Source organism: Ixodes scapularis, unplaced genomic scaffold (genome assembly GCF_016920785.2).
Source record: "Ixodes scapularis isolate PalLabHiFi unplaced genomic scaffold, ASM1692078v2 PGA_scaffold8__174_contigs__length_109621045, whole genome shotgun sequence".
Taxonomy (NCBI): Eukaryota; Metazoa; Arthropoda; class Arachnida; order Ixodida; family Ixodidae; genus Ixodes; species Ixodes scapularis.
In genome coordinates this window covers 63570820-63582902 of record NW_024609883.1, presented here as the reverse complement: position 1 = coordinate 63582902, position 12083 = coordinate 63570820, and the positions used below count along the sequence as shown (strand labels likewise).

Genomic DNA, 12083 nt, shown 5'->3' with positions numbered 1-12083 from the left:
ATCTGCAGTCAATAGCAGCTCTGTTGCACAACATCGGCAGGAAGCTAGCTTGCTGTATCTACTGCACTTGAACCCGAGTCGTTTCTGTCCGAGACCACAAGCTCAGTGCTCTCCAGATGGTCTAAGGCTGTTGCAAGGGTTCCATCCATCTGTCCTATTGGAGGTGAGGGCGAGATTCGACGGCAATCCAGTGATTAAGGAGCTGCTTCAACAGTGCTTTGTAGTCCATAGCAGTTTTGCCGCACTACATCGACAGTGTCCATCGTCCCGTTCCTTGATGAGTGTTTTGAAGGTCCCTAGGCGCTGCACAAATCTTTCGTTCGTTTCCTCCGAAGCCAATTCTGCAAGGTACTTGCACAACAGAAACGCAGCTCTGTACTTCTGTTGCTGGGTTTGCTGTTTTGGTTTCCTAATGATTGGAGCCACAGACGTACTCACGAGATCTGTGCCAGACTCCTCTTGGTTGAAACAGCCTTTGTTGACAATGGTAATACTTTCTGCTCCACGTCTGACTGTAAAGACCTTTTACGTAAAGACTGAGGCCCTTGGACCTCCATACTGCCAGGATGTGCCGACAGGGCAACATCATTAACAGCCTGAAGGAGCAGAAGCAGCTGGCCGTAGTGGTAACAGTTTCCCCGGAGCGTGAAAGGTAGTGTTACTGCCCCTGGTTGGTCCTCTCGCACATCAACCGACTTTGAGAGTTCTTGCTTTTTTCAGAAATGGAAAAGCATAACCAGTCAGGCGTCGCTGGTACTGCTGGAGGTTCTCCTCAGCTTCTAACTGTGCTGGACGCTTGTAGACTGAGTCGGTTGCCAGGCGGTCCCTCTATTCCTGCAGCGTGTTCAGTACACTGTACAATGCTGGCACAAACTGCTCAAGTGTGCAGTACAGAGGAACAACACTCTTCAGCTTTGCTTTAATACTTTCAAGGCGGTTGTTCCTAGTGTTATTAAAACTTCCAACTGAGAATCGTGGTCCTGTGTACCACTCATCTTTCATGTTGCGCCAGTTCTTGCCATAGTACTGAAGTGCCGGTGCTGGTGCTGTGGTGTCAAGCTGACTTTCAATTTGGAAGAATTTGTCGTCTAATCTCGCATGCACCATCCTTTGAAGGAGCTGGAGGGCATGGTCACGCTGGAAAGCTGTTATGCCCAACTTCGTGCAAGTTATCTCGCGTCTGAATGTTTTTAAAGTGTGAAACACACAGATTAAGAAATGCGCCTCGGGGAAGCGCCTCTTCAGTAAGCCTCTTTCCAGCAAGTTTTTGTCCACCATAATACACCGTATGCGCGCCCATGAAGGGTTGAGCTGTTGGAACTTCTCTAGGAGCCACCTCAAGCTCAACGCATCTTCTCTGACGAGGATCGCGATGCAGACGACCTCTGTTGATCCATTCGGGTCTGCGTTATGGATGACATAAACTGGAGTTCTAAGGTTGAGAAGCCTATATGTCGCATCCATTCCAAGAAACTCCGGATAGGCAGTCATTGTTCCCCTCATCGATGCAGTGGAGATCAGGAGTCCCTGAAACTGGTTGTAGCTCACAAGGACATGGCAGTCTATACCTGCATAGTCATGAACACAGAAATCCAATGTCTAAGAGATTAAAGTGAATGCAACACTAACAAATTACATGCCGATTTCCCAAGAGAATGTTGGGTACTGGGACACTCCATGTAGAGGGAGAGATAATGTCCAGCAAAAAGAATACACAGTCTCCTTGAGGCACCAATCATGATCTGTTGTATGAGCCATGTGACAGGATATAATAATGCGTGGGCACTACCTGGCTCCCTCAGCGGGAAAACCGTAACCAAAAGCTTTGGCAGAAAAGCGTGACCGCAGTTTTAACCTGCTCCATCGCCCTGGTTTTCCGCCCCCTCCTCCATCCATCCCCCCACCACAGACTCGCAGGTGCTGTCCCGAATCCCAGCGAGGACTAGGAGCACGAATCGACACTAGAAACTTGGCAAATAAGACTCGGCTTTAATGCCCAATTGAGGCCGGTTTGTCCTCCTGCCTTTCGCGACGGCATTAACTCGCAAAGACAGCACTCAAACACACCAATATAACTAGCCAACATAACTCGGCCAAAGGTAATGCTCATGCAATATTATATCATAGGAGAAAGCCTAGGTGCCCTCGTAGTTTTTTGTTATTTTTTTACATGTAGGTAGAAATGTGTCCGCCTAATTGTTTCCAAGGCTTATTCATCCATGGAATACTTTTAGGGCGTCCCAATAAATGTGTGTGAGACATACTGCAGTCTCTCTGAAGCATCTCCACAGTGTTTTTGAGGTCGTTCTTTGCTGGGGACTTCAGAGAGCTGGCCAGGTTTCTGAGATCCTTGAGCAGGACAACACGAACAGTTTCTTGCTGGATCTTTTGCTTTATCAGCTTTTTCTTTGCTTTGAGTCTTATCAGCTCCTGGACCTCCTCCTTCACCTCCCAGGCAGTGCTCGTTGCTTCGGAAGTTGCTCGTGGGTGGCCTGGAACAAGAGCAGAATTATAATATTGAATGTACCATGAACATGCAGCAGAGCTTGTGGCCAGTTTGTCTATGTGCTCAGATAATGCGGAACATATGCTTAAAATAATATCTAATCTTTGTATCATGGAGCATACCTTTGACACGAGGTGATTGTGTTCTGTCTTGCTCGACATCATCTCCAAGTGCTCCCCATCTGCGGACACGCAGCATTTGAAATGGGCCGGACACCTATCGACAAAGGTTCTGTGAAAAAATGTAATTCACGATAAATCAACATAAGCATTACTAATTGTCTACACAGGTGCTAAACAGATGGAAGTGAAAAGTGATACTTACTTGGTTTCTCGCTCTCCTTTGCTTCGGCTCTTTAAGTTGCGGCCGCCTTTGATACAGTGATAATGCACCTGGTACACACTGATGTTCTGGTTAATGTGGCGTTTAATGCCTTTCCGTTTCGCCGCTTTAATAGCTGTGATTCACGCTTATAATACGGCACGTAGTTCTCTTCGCTATACCTTCTCAAGGCATCTTCTAATGCCTCAAATGTCGCAAACTTTGCGGCAGCCTCCATGGCGTTCGCACGTGGTAGCGTCGGGCGCCATGCGAGATGCGGCCATCCGGCTGATTGGGCGTGCACATTGACTGGTGCATAGAGGATCCTCAACAGTCCTCGAGATGGCGCCACGAAAACCGGAACTGGAACCATGGACGGAACTCTAGTGGGGGATATAGTTCCGTCAGGACGGAACTTTACTGGATTCTAGTGTTCCGTCTAGACGGAACGCTAGACACTCCCTCTATAATAACCAGCTCGCCTACTTAGGTACGTTGTCTTTAGTAGTACTATTACTTTTGGAAGAACTAAACTTTGTAACCGTTGCTATTGTGTCCTCCCCCCTCTAAGGGCGCCCTCTGTCCGCTCAAATCTCCTATTATACTCCGGTGCAACTAAAGAAGGCAGGGCGAGGGAAAGGAAAGCCGGGAAGAAGAAAGCAGACGGAACGTGGGAGAGGGGAAACCTCCTCCTCTCTTTAGCGTTAACTCAGCTTCCTCCTCGTCACCGTCCTTTCCCTCACCCTCCCTTCTTGAGTCGCAACGGACTATAAGGAATCCTGGAACGAGGTTTCCGACACGAGGACCGTTTACCAAAATCGGTGGATTATAAAGATCACAAACCGGCGATTTTAATCCAATTACGGATAGTACGAAAGTCTCGTTTTTAAATTCGACAGAAAAGTACGGCCCATCCGTTTTCGTCTTGAGTAATCAAATAATCTAATTAAAATATTGTTGAGGGAGAGTAATTGTAATTCTAGTTTATTACTTCTTTCCAGTATTGTGCACGAGGCTGCGCTCAACCGACAGTTGCGTCCCTTATGGCGAATTCGGGTGGTCAATCGCCGGCGAGCTCACGCCGGCGGCACAGGCAACGAAAACCGCGGCAGCGGCGCACCACGTGACCCTCTCCACCCGAACACAAAGCGCCTGCAACTGGCGTTTTCGTCTGCCTGGGTCGCGCGTGAACTTCGTTAACTTCTTCCTCGAATATTTTATGATATAATAGGCACGCTGTAGGCATCAGCAACATATATTCGGACTCTGAGATGTGGGTAAACAAATTAGAATATATTTTGTTTAGATTCTCGAAGCACTGTTGCCATCTTACAAGGATCCCAGAAGGCTCACCAGCGTCGCCATTTGATATTCCAGTTTCTTGTTATTACCTTTTTGCTGGAATCCTCAGGATTTTGATTTGACCCAGCCTTTTAAAATAGTAATGCGCGTTCAAGTGTCGAGCTGCAGCACTATCAATACATTTTTTTCACAGCGGTGTAATAACACGCTGTGTCCCATAGGAAACTGATCTTGCGGAAGCTTCCTTTAAAATATTTTATCTTTATCTCCGTTGTTTTTGCTGTCTTTTCTCGGACCACAGAGGGTGTCTTTCTCAATGGCTTCGTTTTCTACTCAAACCCGCTATCGGCGACCATTGTTTCGTTTGGTTCCCTTTCCCGATTCGGATATGACGATACCGGATACAGTCTGGCAGACAAGCTGCCTGACCTCTTGGAGCTCGGGCAAAAATTGTGCCGGGAAATTGCCAGCACACGCCTGAGAAGTGCCACCCGAACGGCGCGCACTCGCCAGCCTTTGACCACGCGAACGCCTTTGGCGGAGATATGGCAAAATATTTTGCCGGGAAATGACCACGCGAATTCGCCATTAGGTTCTAAGCCGCCGAAAGAGGCTTAGAAACCGGTCTTTGTTTCAGCCGGTCCAGCTGCTCGGTTGTGAGTGTGTGAACGGGCCGTTACACTCTAATCCATATGGCCCTGCTGCATTGGAACCAACACCCAAACGCCAACACGAGCAAGCAATACCCGTGCAGGGTCCCCGTATCAAGCAATTGCTTTATATCACAACGTGACTTGGTTTATTATGTATTTTTCTTCGTAAAAGCACTATTCTACGATACTTTACAAGTGTGTTGCTTGCAATGGCTCCGCCTAACGAGATAGGTGGCGTTAAAAGTTCTATACCCAATTTTTTTTTTTTTTTTGTGGCATTCATTTAAGGCGCACATTTCCGACTGCGCCCAAGGTTTCCTACAGACACTGGGAAGGCTGAAATCTACGCATTCTTTGGTTGCTGGAAAATAAGGCGTAAATCAATAGCAATGCTTGTATGACAGCACCTGAACGCTGCTGTAGCTCTTGTACGTTTTCCACTGGATTGCAGAGCTGCTTGTTCGTGCTTATTGTTCCGGCTATACTAGCAGGCAATTTAATGAGATGCTACAGAGAGGCATTCGTACCGAAAAGAGGCGGTCGATCGAGGTCTCTGGGTGTGGACGGTCTACCGCGGGAGCGGGGCGCAGAGCAGCGCGAAGAGCCGAGTGGCATGTCGTGAAATGAAACCGCGTCACCTAGAACAATCAAAGCATGTGAACAGTCTCATCAACATCCACAGAACATCATTGATCTCGGATGACGCCAACTCAGCAGTTGCACTCCCGCTCAACTCCGAGTGTGCTTTCACGCTCTGACTTTCCACGAGTTCCAAACGGCAGCCGACGCACCGCTCGAGTCCAACCAGTGTGTGCGCTTCTCCGTGTAAACAAGATGGCGTCGAAATGCTAATGTAAGGGCTTTGATCTTTCTGGGTGGTGTTGGCTGAGACCCTGCCGATTGTCCTGAGCACAGCCCACTGTTCTCGTTAAGACACTGTTCTGCGTCGCGCCGTCGTGGAGCTGGAAGGCCGAAAGGAACAGAAGAGGAAGCCACAGCGCCTGCGTTCTTTCTATCGAATTGCGCATATGTGCTCCACGTGCGCAGCTGGCTCGCATTGACGTGACCTGGTCCGTCGAAACAAATTTCAACCAAATGCATTTACCAGAGGATACGTCTTACTCTGGAAAATTACAACGGCCTTGAATCCAATCGGTTTTGCGTTGTTAGAGCAGCTGGAAGCGCCCAGAAAAGGGGGACTTCACTTTTGTAATAGGAGGATCTATCGACATAGACAGCCTTCGACACAACTTGTGACAGCCGTCTCTGCTGTCTTGGCAAATTCGCTATCTCGTAGCGTCGGCGGCAGCTCTCTCCCTTGGTGCAGCAGGAAAGTGTGACAGCGTGGAATAATGTCGCCGTGAGTCACATCTTAGATTAGGAGAGACTCAGAATGAGCACCTATATTGAGAAATTAAATCCAAAATGGATGTTGTTTCAGTTTTGTTTCTGAATTGAAATGTGCCTCCTGGCGTAGTTATTACGCTAACACGGCTCATACTTTAAGGATAAAGCGATGACCTGCACTCATAACACCCAACTTCCTCGTATAAGCAGAAATAATTTGTGCGGCTTATTGAACACAGCCCACTAGACAGGCTCAGTAACTGGTATACCGGCACCAAAGAGTTTCCCTACTACATTTTGCAGGCAAATTCACGTCACGTGATTCCAGAACGTTTCGCTTATGCAAGACAAATTTCTAGCAATTGGCGATACAATTTTTTCTTGAAATGGATTTCAGAATTTGCAATATGCACCCGCGGCACAACCACATCTACATTAGGAAGCCTAGTTGTCTTGTATATATTGCCGGGCGCATGGGGCGAACAAGCAACGCTCGGTCACAAAATTCTGGAGGATTCGCGTCTGTTCTTGCTCGGGGCGTGACTTTTATTATTTCGTCCTGCTTTCTCGGCGCCGGGGGTTCGGCCCGGACGTACAGAGCTTGTTCCTCGGTGCGCTGGGCGTAATGCGGCGTAGGGGCTTCCCGCCGAGGAGGCGCCGGGTTGTGATGCAGACCTCGGGCACAAGGGGTACGCTAGGTAGCTCGCCTTCGCATAAAGAACCAACAATGTGTCGACGTTGGCCGGTAAAACCTTCGTCGCCGCGACGTGGAATTATAGTCCGGAGACAGCGTGTGGGTGTCAACGCCCATTCTCCAATGCGGCCTCAACGAGAAATTGTTAAATCGGTACTTTGGACCCTACAAAGTCATTCGGCGTCTTGGGGACGAACTACGAGGTGCTCTCCGACGGAACCCGACCATCAAGACGCCGCCAGCCACGACCCGAAGTCTTCCAAGTAGTTCGACTTAGGCCGTTCTACGCGCGTTAGGATTGCAACGCTGCATGCTTATTTCGCCTCAGCGTACATTTTTTGCCATTTTTTGCTTTTCTTTCGCGTTGCATCGGGACAATGCGCTTTTTTTTTTAAAGGAGGGGGGGGGGGGGGATAATGCCACACGCAGGGCCGAACAAGCAATGCTCGGTAATAGAATTCTGGAAGATTCGAGTTTGTTCTTGCTTGTGGCGCGACTTTTATCATTTCGTCCTGCTGTCTTGTTCTCGAAAGTGAATGTTCCTTCGCGCACCGAGCGAACGACGCTTGAAGCTTCTTTGCCGAATTTTTTAGACAGCCAGGCACACTAAATAGGGAGCTGCGCGGGACCTTGTCGAGTCAGTCTCGCTCTCGCTTGCTGTTACGCCGCCAAATCGCCGCCATCTTTTCTGCTGCCTTGACTCTCGTCCTTCATTCTGTTTGGCACGAGTTCGCCGATGAAACCTTTATTTTCAGTTCACTGTTCATCCTCTCGTCGCCTTCCTTCGTGACAATATTATAGTCATCCAAAGCCAAAACGAACAGACAAAACAGAACAAAGGAGGGTTGAGTGAATGGTCACTTCCAAGAATAGCAGGGTAAGCTCCTATCAAAACTCTGTTTTGACGGGAAGGCATGTCACAAGCTGCGGCACCTTTATGGCAAAACAGGGTTCATTTTGGGCTGACGCCTTTTCTCAGGCATGGCAAGCCGTCGCTGATCTCCAGTACCTATGTGGGTCACTGGGGTCATTCGGAATAATAGCTGTCAATGAATGGAGAGTTTGGGTAAGGGGAGGTTCATAAACTGACGTAAAGGGAGGAATACGAGTCCTGCATTTTCTTTTGCCACACACTGCATTTTCCGCACCTACCAGTGTTCGGAAAAACATATGTTTATCTGGGTATCTGTATCCCTTGGTATTCCGGAATTTTTTTTTTTTTTTTTTGGTTTTTGCGGAAGTGTCTTAGTATTTGTATCTTGGCCCTAAAATATATGTACTTCAGTATATGCCTTCCGTAATATTCTTTGGAGTACCTCTGTCCAGCCTTGCCCAAGGCGATTTTTTTCATAAGGAACACATTGTTTGAACACTAATGGCGCCCTTTCGCTTTTCTCAAGTGATCTCCTCCTCCCCTCGGCTTCAACCAATCAGCGTACGCACTATCGAGCAGTGGGCACAAACGAACTGCCCACACCATGCTGGTTTTTTGTGGCTCTCTAAATTCTAATGTATTTTAAACATCTTGTTTGTCTGTTTGTTTTGCAAATATGAACGGCTTTGTGGTCCAACGCACGCAGTCACTAGAGTTTGGTCGTAGAACTCCCCTATGCTGAAGGTGAGGAAAAAAAACTCTTTATAAATAAGCTTGACGAAATATGCCCATTAAACTGTTTTCCTACCACATTGCCCAAAAAAACTGTTTTTTTTTTTTTTTTTGTATGCGGGAGGCTTAGTAGAAAGACCCACGAAAGACTTCGTATAAATAATTCGTAAATTTCGAGTTCGTTTTGGAAGTTTACCTTTGGTGCATGCTTTATTTCAGGGTCAAGCGGAAACTTACGGTCAACCGGAAAATCCACACCAAATTCCAAGAGGTTCAGCAGGCAAAAAAGAAAGGAAAGCGCATCTTGTTTGTTTTAGACGCGTCTACTAGCATGCTGGTAAGTCATGTCCATAATATGTCTAGTTTCCCACTGAAAACTGGGAAGGACTACATGCATGGGTCCCCCAGCGCGTGATCACGTTTCCCTCTCTGACGCTTTCATTGCCTTGTTGACTGCGCAGCTTTAGCTGTTTCACGAGTTCAGCTGGAACAGACGATAGAGCCGAAATTATCTGAAAGACGAGCGCTTCGTATTACAACTTTGCCAGTGACTCCACGACCTACAGCGAGCGGCAAACACGCTCAAGCTTGGAGGAAAAAAACACTCCTGTTGTAAGCTTGCGCTGAAGCATGGAAAACTAACGATTCTCTCTGCCGTTCGCACCCATGCCAGTGAACGAAGCGGACGGTAGTGTATAAAACGAAACCTGGAACGCGTCTCCAAGTGGTGTGTATAATGCGCCGTCATTTGTGGTTCTGCGATTTCTGCCTGATGACGACATAAAAGCGTTATGTTGTTGCCTGCCCGAATCCTGGCTGTGGCAGAGTAGCGGAGGGCGAGGGTAAGGCGGGCCGGGGAGGAGGATGCAGACGGAACGCTGGAGAAGAGAGAGGGAAACCTCCTTCTCTCCTTAGCGTTCCGTCTGCTCTCTCCTTCCCGGCCTGTCTTACCCTCGCCCTTCGTTCTTAGGTTGCAACGGACTATACACTCTGTGACGTCACGGCGCGGTGGTGGCGCGTCGGTCGCACTTCCGGTCTGGGGCTGTGCACAGAAGTCCCTATGCCAGACGTGTATTCCTGCGTTGTTTTGAAAGGAACCAGACAAAAACCTGCCTTCACGTCAAAACGCCGCGACTGGGGCCCTACCAAAAGTATCAAGAAAGGTTCGAAGGTCAGTTTTCACGTGTTCGGTTCGTCCGAGAATCTGGATATGTGCCGTGAAAAGGAAAAAGCAGACGCCGTCGGACAACGATTGCTTGGGCGGGAAGCACTTTGGGTTGAATTCACGGGTACTTGTAAGTCAAATTTTGGGGTTTAACGTGCCAAACCAACGACGGGCATCTGGCACGCCCCAGCGGAGGACTGAGGATTAATTTCGACCACCTGGGGACCTTTTGACGTGCAACCGAAAGCTCGGTTACACGGCGCCTTCTCCGCAATAAGCCCCCGTCATATTGCGGGCACCTCGGTCGGGATTCGAACCCGCCACCTGGGGATCCGTAGGCCGGCGCTCTCGCCTCGGAGCCACCGAGGCGGCACGGATACTTGTAGTCATCAGATTTGTTTGTTGCGTTCCAATATGAGCACCGAAAAACAGTCAAGTTGTGCGGACCACCTGCGGACTACGTTCAGTGCGTCTTCAAGTTCAAACGGCCGCCTGATCGTTCGAACTGTCGTCTGCTCTTTCAGGCGTTTCTGCTTGTTGGCCCGGTACTTGCGATAAGAAGTAAGTGCAGGCCTCAAAAGACTTAAATTTGAAGGTTGTTAAGCAGGCTCGATGTAAACAGTAGATACAAGGAGATGTTGATCATTGTTACCAGTGACCATCACCGACCTGTTATGCCTATTTCACTTGGTCCCATTCTTCTTGCGATTTTCAGTATCGACGTCGACCATCTCAGCCACGGTTCACGCTTTTGTAGCCCGAGCGGCGTCACGACTGAAAATTGCGAGCGAAATCTGATCATGCGAATCAGGCTTTAGCGTACATACTCGGAATGAATCGCCACATGTCACATTATTCACGTGAAGTTTTGCGGTGTAACGAGCCTCGGTAATTTCTCGGAGGCCGCTGAAGTAGTCAGACATCGCCAGGAAGACGTAGAATCAACAATTCGAACGCGAAAAAGGGCAGGGGGACTCACAACGACGCCGGGAACGTCGCATTTCAATGGTTTGTTTATGGGCGACGGCGAGCTTCTTGCCCACACCCCCATCGCGCATGCGCGGCGCCGGTGAAGTACGCTTGGGGCGCTCCGGTTTGTCTGTAAAGAGAGGAGGACGAGACGGCCGAGCACTTGATAATCTACTGTAAAGGGCTTCACCCTATGCCTACCGAAGACAACATGGATTTAATAAAGTCATTGGGTTTCAGAGACAGTGAAGGGAGAGTGGATTTCAAGACTGTAGAGATTACCAAGCAAAGATTAAGTGAATGGTGGCAGAAAGCGAGTGAAAACTTGGCATTTTCTTATTAACTGATGGCAAGGGGGTTTTATAGCCCCACTTTCTTTGCAGTGCGGAGTGACTATAGATTTCACATTTAAATATTCTAAGCTTAAATGGTAAAACAAAATGGCTAGGTGTCATAAGCTACCGCCCGATCCAAAGGGCTCAGCCGCATTCATCCATTCATCCATCCAAACATGGTTGGTGTATAGGTTGCTCTCAGCTTTACGGGTACCACAAAAGACTCAGAAGGCACGGTGTGGAACGCGGCGACGGCAGCGGCACTCGGGTTTGCTCGTACCTTTTGGCCGGGATTTCTACGACCAACCGCCAGGATCGAGACGTCCGATGACGAGACACGCCGGTTCCTGTGACGTCATTCGTTGCCATCTCGAAACCACTTTCGATGCACGGGCAACGCAAGAAGCTAGACACACCTTGCCGGGAACGTGTTCCAGCCGCCATATTGCGCAGTGCTGAATTTCTTGTCGCGGGTCTTGCGGACGCTACAGCGACCTTTGGCAGAGAGAAACGATAGATGCTTGCGGCTTGGCGTCGCCACCGCGCGCTAACATAACGCAATCTCCAAGACGCGTGCCACAGGCGCCCCTTGAAGCGTCGCACAGCCTGCATGGCCTATGGCACATTCGTCTGCCGCAAGCGCGGCACCGAGAAAATGCTGCCCGCAAGTCCCACGCCACTGTGTAGGTGCACCACATGACGCACTGCCAGGCGAACGCGAAGCATCCCGCCGTGCGACACGATCGGCGCGGTCACTGCAAGGACAAAACGTGAACGGGTGGACGGTTAAAGGGGCACTGACACCCCAAAGGTCGTATTTATTTTTATTGTCTAAAACGATGCAAGTTGCAGTCATAAACACGCAAAAAAAAAACGCATCGCGAAAAAAAAAATTTCCCGCGCGCGCGCGCGCCTTTTTATTTTTGGCGTTTGATTTTCCCGCCTCTTGCCTCCTCGCTTCTTTTGATCGGTGACGTCAAGAATCATGAAATTTAGAAGCTTTGTAGGCGACATCTCTATAACATTTAATTACGGCAATCCTAAAACATGTTTTTTAACGCAATTGCGAACGCACTACGGCCCTTCTTTTTGAAATACCAAAAATCGGGAGTTCGTTGTGGTGCCGTCTCCTGGATTTGTATCCTCCAACGGAAAACAGGCGACACCGCTCAAAACCGGTCCGCC

The 12083-nt window shown here is 48.9% G+C and overlaps 1 pseudogene; it reads right to left on the bottom strand.

The window, feature by feature from the left end:
- Window positions 1-207: 207 nt before the first annotated feature.
- LOC115316836 lies at window positions 208-3133 on the bottom strand (annotated as a pseudogene).
- Between the last annotated feature and the right edge of the window lie 8950 nt (window positions 3134-12083).